Source organism: Dermacentor variabilis, chromosome 3, assembly GCF_050947875.1.
Source record: "Dermacentor variabilis isolate Ectoservices chromosome 3, ASM5094787v1, whole genome shotgun sequence".
Lineage (NCBI taxonomy): Eukaryota > Metazoa > Arthropoda > Arachnida > Ixodida > Ixodidae > Dermacentor > Dermacentor variabilis.
The window spans coordinates 204,034,621-204,045,170 of NC_134570.1; the positions used below are offsets into that span (position 1 = coordinate 204,034,621).

General features: G+C 46.6%; 1 non-coding gene across 1 annotated transcript; it reads right to left on the minus strand.

The window, feature by feature from the left end:
- Positions 1-257: 257 nt before the first annotated feature.
- On the minus strand, positions 258-330 carry TRNAR-UCG (transfer RNA arginine (anticodon UCG)). The gene has a single exon. It is a non-coding gene; the product is annotated as a tRNA-Arg (tRNA).
- Between the last annotated feature and the right edge of the window lie 10,220 nt (positions 331-10,550).

Below are 10,550 nucleotides of genomic sequence, written 5' to 3' on the forward strand. Positions count from 1 at the left end.
AAACACTGTATTTAAATCAATCCGACCTGTCGGCAGTTGAGGCAGCAAGTCTTGATAATCCGGGTCTTCCGAAGCAAAATTCCGCGTACCGCGGCCCTGCTGGGCCACTGAAGCCGCTCCTACGGAGCTCATGATCGGCACGACCGCTCGCTAGCGCGGCAGAAAGGCGAATCTAAGCCACGTGGACAAGTGCGCCTCGGCGGTGCAAAAAAGGTTAATATGTACTCTTCAAGGTGTAAATAAATATATTCAAAGAACGCCTGCGACAGGACTCGAACCTGCAATCTTCTGATCCGAAATCAGACGCCTTATCCATTAGGCCACGCGGACAGTTTTTTTATTACCTGTTTTTCACACAACGCACGTACAAAAAAGGTAACACGTTTGCTCTTAGTAGAACATTCCACTCGTTAGAGTTAAAAACAGAAAGAGGTAGTTGTACTTCGGTAAAAACACCGGCTGCATATTGGGTAATGCAGCTTGGTTAGGGGAACCGAACTGTGGCCAATTTGTCTAATATGGGTAGCCACGCTGGTGGCTCCCCTTTGGCCTTATGTATGTCACGTAGGTGCAGGATGTTTTCCACGAAATATTCCTGAGCAGAACGAGGTTGGAGAGCTTCATGCCTTACATCCATTCTTGTCTTCCAGACACTGTGCATGCAGTGCAACAGAGCACGGCACATCTCCCGTCTCTTCAAAAGGAAGAAAGTGAATACCGAATGGTGTCAGAGGGAAATGTTTTTTGATGGTTCTTTGTAGGATGTCCCACAAGAACACTGAGTCCCAACAACCTAGATATACATGGTCTATAGTTTCCGGTTTATGGCACATACCGCAATCGATACTCCATGGTACAAACAAACCCTTCTCTCTTAGCCATGGTTTTACGGGAAGCGTGCCGCTGTGCACAAGAAAGAAGAAGGATTTGGTAGATGGCCTGATAGACATTCTTTTTACGCGTTAAAAGTCATTGCGTTCAGGCCCTAGAGCGTATGTTGAGCGGCATATAGGCACGGGGCACAAAATATCCACGAGGTCTTTATTCAATTTTTTCCTGCCGACAACAGACAAATATTGAAGCGAGAAATGTGCTTTGAGCAAATGAAAAGCGCTTACCACTTCGCGCATGTATCCTTTCACCACTACTTGTAGTGTTCCAAATGATGTAACCATGAACTCAGATAAGGCATTGTGTAGTTGGACGTGTATAACAGTTTGTAGAAATGCATTCCTTTGGTCGCGTAGGAAAATAAACCTTGAGACTACTTGTCTTAAAAACAAATTACACAAACCAAGACCTCCGTTATTCACGGAATGAAACAAGTTTAGCCTGCTTGTACGTTCCCATCCCGATCCCCAAACAAACATTGCGAATATCCTGTGCAATTTTCGGACACACATCCTAGACATACATAATACTTGTAACATATAGAACAATTTAGCCACGAGGAATGAGTGACACACAGTTGCACGCGCAAACATTGAGAGCTTCGGTCCTCCCCAGTTTCTTGTTTGTTCGTTATCCCGATCAGTATCTGCTGTCCACTGCTCGGTCGTGTCGCGGTAATGTTCGAGTGGTACGCCGAGGTAAGTAGCAGGTGTCTCGCTGAAATTTATAGTGTCGAAAAATTCTGGCGTAGATTCCCATTCACCACGCCAAAAACCAAAGCATTTTTGCCAGCTTACTGCACTTCCTGTAAGGCTGCAGAAAGTTCTTGCGGTATGCATAGCTACCTGAATACTTTCCTTATCAGTGCAGAATACTGCGACATCGTCAGCATAGGATAAGAACTTTATTTCACGTGATAAGAGCCGGAAACCGCATATCTTTTTATTCAACACAGCGGTTCGAGGTAAATTGCAAATAGCAATGAACTGGCAGGGCATCCCTGCTTTACACCAGAGTATGCTGTAATGTTTCGGTTAATTTTTTATTAATAATTAGTTTCGAAAAACAGCCAGTGTAGGCCATTTTTACTCCATCATAAATGATGGTAGCTACGTTGATGTGTTCTAAGAGGGAGAAAAGAATGCTGTGGGTTACCTCATCGAAAGCTTTTTCTAAGTCGAATTGAATCATGGCTACCCGTCCGTGCATTAGGCCACATAGTTCCAATATACTTCTGGTGACATTAATATTCGTGAGAATGGTTCTCCCTTTCATTCCACAAGTTTGTTCTTCACCGACCAAGTTTGTAATCACGGACTGAAGTCGCTTAGCTATAACTTTCATAAAAACATTATAATCCGTGTTAGTTAGACTTATGGATCGGTATGCTTTGGGTGACAGCAATTTTACAGGGTCTTTGGTCTTTGGTAGTAGTACGACATGGCTTCTCTTAAATGACGGAGGCATCATATTGGATTCATAAACTTCTATAACTCTGAGGAGCATTTTTGCCATTTGATGCTTAAAGAATTTATAAAAAGCGGCACCAAGCCCGTCGGGCCCCGGAGCTTTCCCTGGACGCAAGTTGTCTATCGCATTTTCCAGTTCACTAACACTTATTGGTCTTTCAAGTTGTGTTTTTACTTCATCTTCTAATCGTGGCATTAATTTCAGAAAATGGGTCTCAAAGCCCTCTTGCACATTCGCCTTGCAGCCTAGCAAGTTTCTGAAACGTTGCACTAGCGCTCGTTCGATAACCTCTTGGTCTGTGGAAAGCACACCTTGCTTGCGCAGCTCTGTTATTGCATTTCTAGTAGCGTAGCTCCTTTCGTCGCTTAACGCTCGCTTGGTAGGTGTTTCGCCCACCCAGAGCCACTCAGCACGCGACCTTATCATCGAACCTTGATATTTTTCCGTATCAATAATCTCAAGTTGCCTTTTGACTTCTTTAACTTTGTTTGTAAGCAGGCGAGGAACAGTGCTTTGCGCATTCAAGAGATAGTCTAGAGTACGCTGCAACTCGGTTTCTTTGTCTCGCCGTGTAGCGCACGACACTAACTCTTTCGATTGCGCTCATCTTAACTTCCCATTAAAGTGCTCCCACAACTCGACAGGGTTGATGCAGTCATTTTCCTGCATTTCTTTAATTTTTGCCGTTATTACTTCGATAAAGATTTCGTCTTGCAGGAGGCTATCATTGAATTTCCAGAGGTCCCAATTAAAGGTGCTCGTTTTACGCTTTGTGCCTATTGTAACAGTTACTAAGCTGTGGTCGCTAAAGCTTACATGCGTAACGGCATATGTTGTGCAAAAAGATAAGAGGCTTGCTGTCAGATACACTTGGTCAACTCGCGCGTGGCTTGTGCCTTGGAAATGCGTGAACTGAACTCGCTTTTCTCGCAGTACATCGCCTATATCAATTAGGTCGTATTCCTGAGCGGTTGCGCAAATTTGCAATGCTCTCTTATCATGTATCGGTAAGTTCTTGACGTTGTCTTCAGCCACGCATACACCATTGAAGTCTCCAAATAGTAACACATTTCTTCCTAATTTCAAGAAAGTTTCCATGTATCGGAAAAAATCTAAACTATCACTAGCTTTGTTTGGTGCATAAATGCAAATAATTCGACATAGTGCCTCTTTAACATAAAAGTCGCAAACTACTAACCGAACACTTTCAGAAGCGATGACAGACTCCTCTACAATTCCGACGGAGTTACGCGAGAAAATTGCGCACCCCCCTGATTTACCCACGGCGTGGCGCACACAGAGATTATATCTTGACCGAAAGATTTCCACCATCTCATCAGTTTGTTCCTCGCTTTCAATTTTTGTTTCCTGGATAGCTAGAATATCGATATAATTTTCTAATAACACGCGGCTCAGTTGAAATTGCCGCCTTCGGGCTCCGAAACCGCGTACGTTTAGTGTTGCAACACGAAGGGCTATTCCAGGATTAACGGCCATTGTAAGTAAAGTTTACACAAACCGACACAAGATACTCTTCAGATGAGTGGAAACTTACAACGCTAGACCAGTGACCACTGCTGTCTTTGCTGCTCCCGATGCAGCCCGTCGCTTGGTTGAGTTGCAATCCGTGGTTGTCCATTGTAGATGTAAGTCTTTCACCGGTCCCGCAACGAAGTGATTAGCCGAACAATGCTCCCGTTAACGCGCGGGCATAGACGGCGTTGGTTTCCTGTCTGGTGGCACTGCAGGTTTTGGCTTGAAGCTAGACCTACTGGTGGGCGCTGTTTTGGAGGGAGGTTCTTCTGCACACTTTGAGTCAGAGCGCTGGTCGTCGCTGCTCGTTTTGCTAGCGGTCGCTTAATGACTGCCGTAACCGGCGTTCCCACAGTGACGTCGTTGCACGTTTCTTCCTTCTTGCCTTCCCGTGTTTCGCTGGGCCCAGGCTCTTTGACAGTAGTTACGCTTACGGTATGTTTGCAGGTGTAAACTTTTGCGGTAGTTCCTCAGTGGCACTCTGAAGTTTCTGCGCTCCGTCTACATCGGGGGGCGTGGCCTCAGGCGTCTTGTCATCGCTGGGATGTGTTTCGCTTGCTGCTGCTTTCTCTTCGGCCCAGTGACGTTCGCGTAGCTACGCACGCATTGGGTCTCTTCGTGGCCGTAGCGGTGACGCAGCCCACAGCGCGGCACGCGACATTCGCGACGTATATGGCCAGTACAATGACACCGGATCCAAAGCGGAGGCCTTCCTGGTACGATGACTAGAGCATGATCCTCCCCTACTCGCACCTGGTGCGGCAGGTCTCCGACTGACGTCCCTGCCTTCAAAAGCAACGACACTAGGCGTGTATGTGACCCCTTGTCGTTGGAACCGGTAACACGCCATTATTCTCTGGAGATTTCGGTCACGGTTCCGAATGGTGCCAGGGCTGCTTTGACGTCTTCGTCGGGCGTGGTGTGGAGAAGCCAGTACAACGTGATTCTCACATCTTGGTTGCAGGGGTCTATCACAGCACAACGGTGGTCTTTCACGCTAAAAGCTTTGCTAGACAAAAGCTTCTTCTTGCCTTGAACGTCTTTGAAGGTGATGGCCCAGACGTGGTTCATTTGGTAGGCCCCGAGGGCAACCACTTCCGGCATGAGCTGATGGCGGACTAGTGCATCGCGAAAATGCTCAACGCGATAAGGCCTTGTCTTCAAGTCACCGTGTAAGAACACAGTAGTAAGTACAATAGTTCCTGGTGGCAGCTGTGGCAAAACAAGTTGATAATCCTGTTGGGTCGTTTCCGAAAACCTGATCCCGTGGCCCGAACGCGCGCCTTGGCGTTCGGGCCGCTGAATCGGCCCACGTTCTTCGGCCTGTTCTGTCCCGATCTCGGAGTACACAATTAAAATCTCCCAGAATTATCACTTTTCTGTTCATACAAATGTTCGTCCTTAAGGATGAAAGACGAACAGAGTGCGCTCTTCACAAACATTAGGTGCATATACAGACAGAACACGCCACGAATCATTACCAACATTAAAGTCAACGTGCACTAACCTGCCAGAAGGGCATGAAAAATAATTTTCGATAGATAAGCCGGGAAGTTTCCTAATAAATAAAATAACACCCACCGACGCACCTTTAGCATGGCTCACTACCGCGTAATACAAAGATGTAAACCTTAGCACCATGCCCCGGGTCTCCTCCTCCTCTTCAACCTTTGTCTCTTGCACGGCCAGAACGTCGAGGTCTTGGTCCACCATCATCCGGTACACTTGGCTTTGTTTACGCTTGGCGGCCAGACCTCTCTCGTTTAGCGTGCCTAAGCTAAGCGTTGGGTTGGTTGCCATTGCTAATACGAGAAAGTTAGAGAGGCCCGGAGCACGGTGCTCACCACAACGTCTAGCCAGCGGCTAGACGCCTCCGGGACCGTCCGGTGGTCTGGTGTGGTCCGCGGACTGTTGTGGCTTGTCGCCGGCCTTCCTATCCCGATGAATATTTGGAGAGGGCTTGAAGCTGCTCCTTCTCGTCAAAGTTGTCTTTGCACGTGGCCCGTCGGCATGGTTCTTTGCAGCTGTTTTCCCGTCGGTAGCGTCTAGCGGCCTCTTAAAGGTAGCGTTGCCGCTCGTATCCATAGGGTCGCTGGTTGGGGGCGGATCCCCACCTTCTGTCCCGCATGCGGCTTCATCAACTACAAGGCAGTTTTCCTTGCTTTTCTCCCGCTCTTCTGCAGGACCCGCTGTCGTCCCATCTTTCTTCTCGAGGGTAACAAATACATCTGTATCTTTCGCTGCCTCCGATGTCGCCTGTGCATTGCTGGCGCTCTCATTGCCACCAGCCCCCTTGGTAGCGTCCTCGGCTCCTGCTGCATCCTTCCTCATCTGCGCGACGACCTCGTTTGCTGGTGGCCCCACAGCTGCAGCGTACGTGCCCACACACTGATCTTCAGAGTGTCCAAAGCTGCGACATCGAGCGCAACACGGTACCTTGCACTCGCGACGGACGTGTCCGACAGCCTTGCATCGTAGGCACTGCATCGGCCGTCCGGGCGCTACGACAAGGGCAAGTTCACCGGAAACTCGGATTTGGTGCTGGAGGTCATCGACTTTCATCCCGCTCTTCAACTGCAACAGAACGGTCCGCGACGTTGAGACCTTGTCGCCTACGACTCTGACACGCCATCGTTCTCTCGTCACTTCCACGACCTTGCCAAAGGCCGCTAGCGCTGCCTTTATATCTTCGTCCGCCACCCAATAAAGCATCCACTGAAGGCTGAGGCGTACCTGTTGGTCTTGAGGGTCGACGATAACGCAGCGACGCCCCTTCACGTTGAGCTCTTTCAACGCCAGCATCCTTTTCTTTGCCTCGTCACTGGAGAAGGTGACTGCCCATCCGTGATTGATCTGGTAGGCTCCAAGGGCCATGACCTCCTGCAGCAATCCAGTCGGGGCGAGCGCATCCCGAAAGTATTCCACCTTATAGGGTGGAATACTCTCGCACGGCGCAAAGCAAAAATACGGTGTTTTTCACGACAGGTCCTTTGGCCAGTAGTGGCAAAATAAACCGGTAGCTCGCTTCCTCGTTATCGTCCATAAGCCTGTTACAGCGGCCGGTGGCCGGAAAAGCCGCTCCTTCGGAGCCAATGATCCACACGTCCGTACAGCACGGCTGCCGGAAGCAGAATCACGCCACGCGGACAAGTGTGCACTGGCTGTGCACAAAAGTATAATATGTACTCTTCAAGGTGTAAATAAAAATTATCAAAGAACGTCTGTGACAGGACTCGATCCTGCAATCTTCTGATCCGAAATCAGATACCTTATCCATTAGGCCACGCGGATTTTTTTTCTTTATTACCGTTTTCATGGTACATACAAAATATACACACTTTACAAATGGTAAGAGTCCCACCAGTCTTTGGTGTGCACGTGGCTTTAAGAACGCCCAAGTTTAGCAAGCTCGTTCAATAATCTAATCCATTCTGGTTTTTCATTTTGAGCATCGTAGACTTCTTTTATGTAACAGACACTTTCAATAAAATATTCACGAGTACCTCGAGAATGTACATCCGCATGTCTAACGGCCATGCGCGTGCGCCACAGGCTGTGCAACCCTAATAACATAAACATGCCGTAAGGCACTCCTCCTTCGTTTTCCGTTGGGAGAAAACGGATGCCATAGGGTGTTATCGGCAAGTCTTTCTCTATAGTTCGCTGCAGGACGTCCCAGTGAAACAAGGCGTCCCTGCAGTCTATGAATATATGTTCAATTGTTTCTTGCTTATGGCATAGTAAACAGTCTAGAGACCAGGGAATAAAAATACCTCTTTCCTGAAGCCACGGTTTTACTGGTAGTGTATTTGAATGTAGTTGAAGAAAGAAAGACTTTGCCGATGGACTGACAGGCATACGTTTTACCCTTTTCAGCACATTTCTTTCAGTACCTAAACTGAACATCGATCTGTACAGCGGTACTGACAGTACTACATCAATTAAATCTTTATACAGACGTTTTTTAGGAACGTGAGTGAGGTATTCCATTGAAAAGCGTACCTTGAGAAACCGAAATGCCCATATCACTTCTTTCAGAAATCCGCTCATAGGGCCACTATTTACTACACAACTAGATATAATGAATTCAGGAAGAGCCGCACCTAGTCTCAGTTGCATCACATTAATGAGGAAAGGGTCTTTTTGGTCTCTAAGAAACGCAAAACGAAACACTATCTGATTCAAGAACAGATGTGCCAGTCCAAGCCCTCCTGTTTTGACGGATCGAAATAAATTTGTTTGACTGGTTCACTCCAACGTTGACCCCCATACGTACACTGCCAGTACCCTATGCAAACGCTGCACATGCAATCTAGTCATAGACAATGCTTGCAATACATAGCACACATTTGCAACGGCGAATAAATTGCAGACCGTCGCGCGGGCAAACATTGAAAGGCTACGGCCACCCCATTTAACTGTTTTTTCTTGCACTTTCTTTCTTTCGTCTTCCCAGAATCCCGCAGTCTCCTTGTAGTGCTCAAGCGGCACCCCAAGATACTTTGTCGGCGCAACGGTCCACTTCACATTCACAAAAATAGGTGGGGTGTTTTCCCATGTTCCATGCCATATTCTAAGGCACTTATCGAAGTTTATGACGCTACCCGTTATTTTACAGAACAATAAGACGTCCGATATCGCGGTCGCGACACTTTCCTTATCACTACAGAACAAAGCAATATAATCCGCATGTTAGCAGTTTTGCTTCCGCTGACTGCAAACGAAAACCTATAATACTGTTGTTATAATATTTCTGCAGAATGGCTCAAGGTATAATGCAAATAATAAAGGACTTAAAGGGCACCCCTGGCGCACTCTTGAACGTACGTGAAAGCTCTCACCTACATCCTTATTTATTATAAGATTAGCGGTACAGTTAGCATAACACATCGTAACTCCATCTAAAAGCACCGAACCAACATTTACATAATCAAGAACTGCGAAAAGGATATTGTGGGATACACGATCAAACGCTTTTTGTAGGTCAAGCTGCAGCATTGCTACATGCTCGCCCCACGCATCGCAACATTCTAGAATGGTTCGTGCAACATCAATATTTGTGTAGATTGATCTACCTTTGATTCCACATATCTGATGTGGTCCTACAATTCGCGTTATAACTCGCTGTAAACTCTTTGCCAAGATTTTAGTAAATATATTATAATCAACGTTAGTCAATGCTATATATTGGGCGGTAAGACCCTACTGACAGCAATTTCCCTGGGTCTTCCGTTTTGGGGATGAGCACTATATGCGACCGGCCAAAGGACGGGAGTGGATATCTTCGTTTATATGCTTCAGCAATTACCTCATGCAAAATTAGGCTCCCATCTTTTTTGAAGGCCTTATAGAAGGCCGTTCCCAACCCGTCAGGTCCAGGAGACTTCCCTCGAGCTAAATCGTCAATGGCCTCTTGAACTTCTTTCTGGCTGATCGGTTCTTCCAGGCATTCGCGGTCAACATCTTCTAGTTTTGTCATGCTAGTAAGGAACTCTCGTTCGAACTCTTCCGGGACATAGCAACTTCTTCGAAATAGTTCGCTATAGTGCTCTAAAAACGCTCTCTCTATTTTTGCTCCTTCGTCAGTGACTTCGTTCTTATAACTTATTTTCTGTATTACGTTTTGCCTAGCGTAAGCCTTTTCATGTGCAAAGGCTCGCTTTGTGGGCGTTTCGCCGAGCCATAGCTTTTCGGCCCTTGCTCGGATAACCGCTCCTCTGTACTTATCTTCGTCGATAAGCTCCAGTTGGCTTTTAAGTTCATTGATCTACCAGGCCTGTCGGCGTCCACTCTGTACATAAAATCCAATTCTCGTTGTATTTCTTCCTGCTTTTTCCTTTCTTCGTATTTCATTACACTCGCTTCTTCTATTGCACAAATCTTTATTTCTTCTTTAAAAAGCTCCCACTGTTCTATCACGTCATCATGTCTCGGCTATAGCTGTTCAAACTTTTCCTTTACGCACTCTACAAATGATTCATTATGGAGCAGCTTGTCATTAAATAGCCACATTTTCCAATTAAAGCGCGAGGCCTCTTTATGCGTCCCAATTGTGACTGACACCAAACAATGGTCGCTGAATGACACATGTTTAACGGCATAACTATGGCACGCCGCTACTAAATGCAATGAAACGTATACCCTGTCCTGCCTCGCGTGGCTCGCATGCTGGTAGTGTGTAAAGACTGGCTGCGTCCCATTAGTTAATATATTTCCTATATCTTCTAGATTATGATCTTGCACCATTGCAATCAAGCGTGAGGCACTCTTATCCCTTAGTGGGATATTTTTCACTCGATCAGCTGCTAAGCAAACACAATTAAAATCTCCAAGCATAATTATTTGTCTTTCACATATCAGGTACTGCTCGAGCCGTTCAAAAAACACGTCTCGTTCATTTTCGGTGTTCGGCGCATATAGGCAGATTATTCGCCAGCAAAACACGGACATAAGAAAATCCACTAAAACAAATCTACCACTTTGGCACACAAGCACGGTCTCAACAACTATTCCGAAATTGTTTCTAATGAAAATGGCACATCCACATGACATGCCGAAAGCATGAGAAACACAAACATCGTACCTTGCTCGGAAAGGCACCACCATGCGGTCAGTTTGTTCCTCGCTATCTATTTTCGTCTCTTGTACAGCTACTA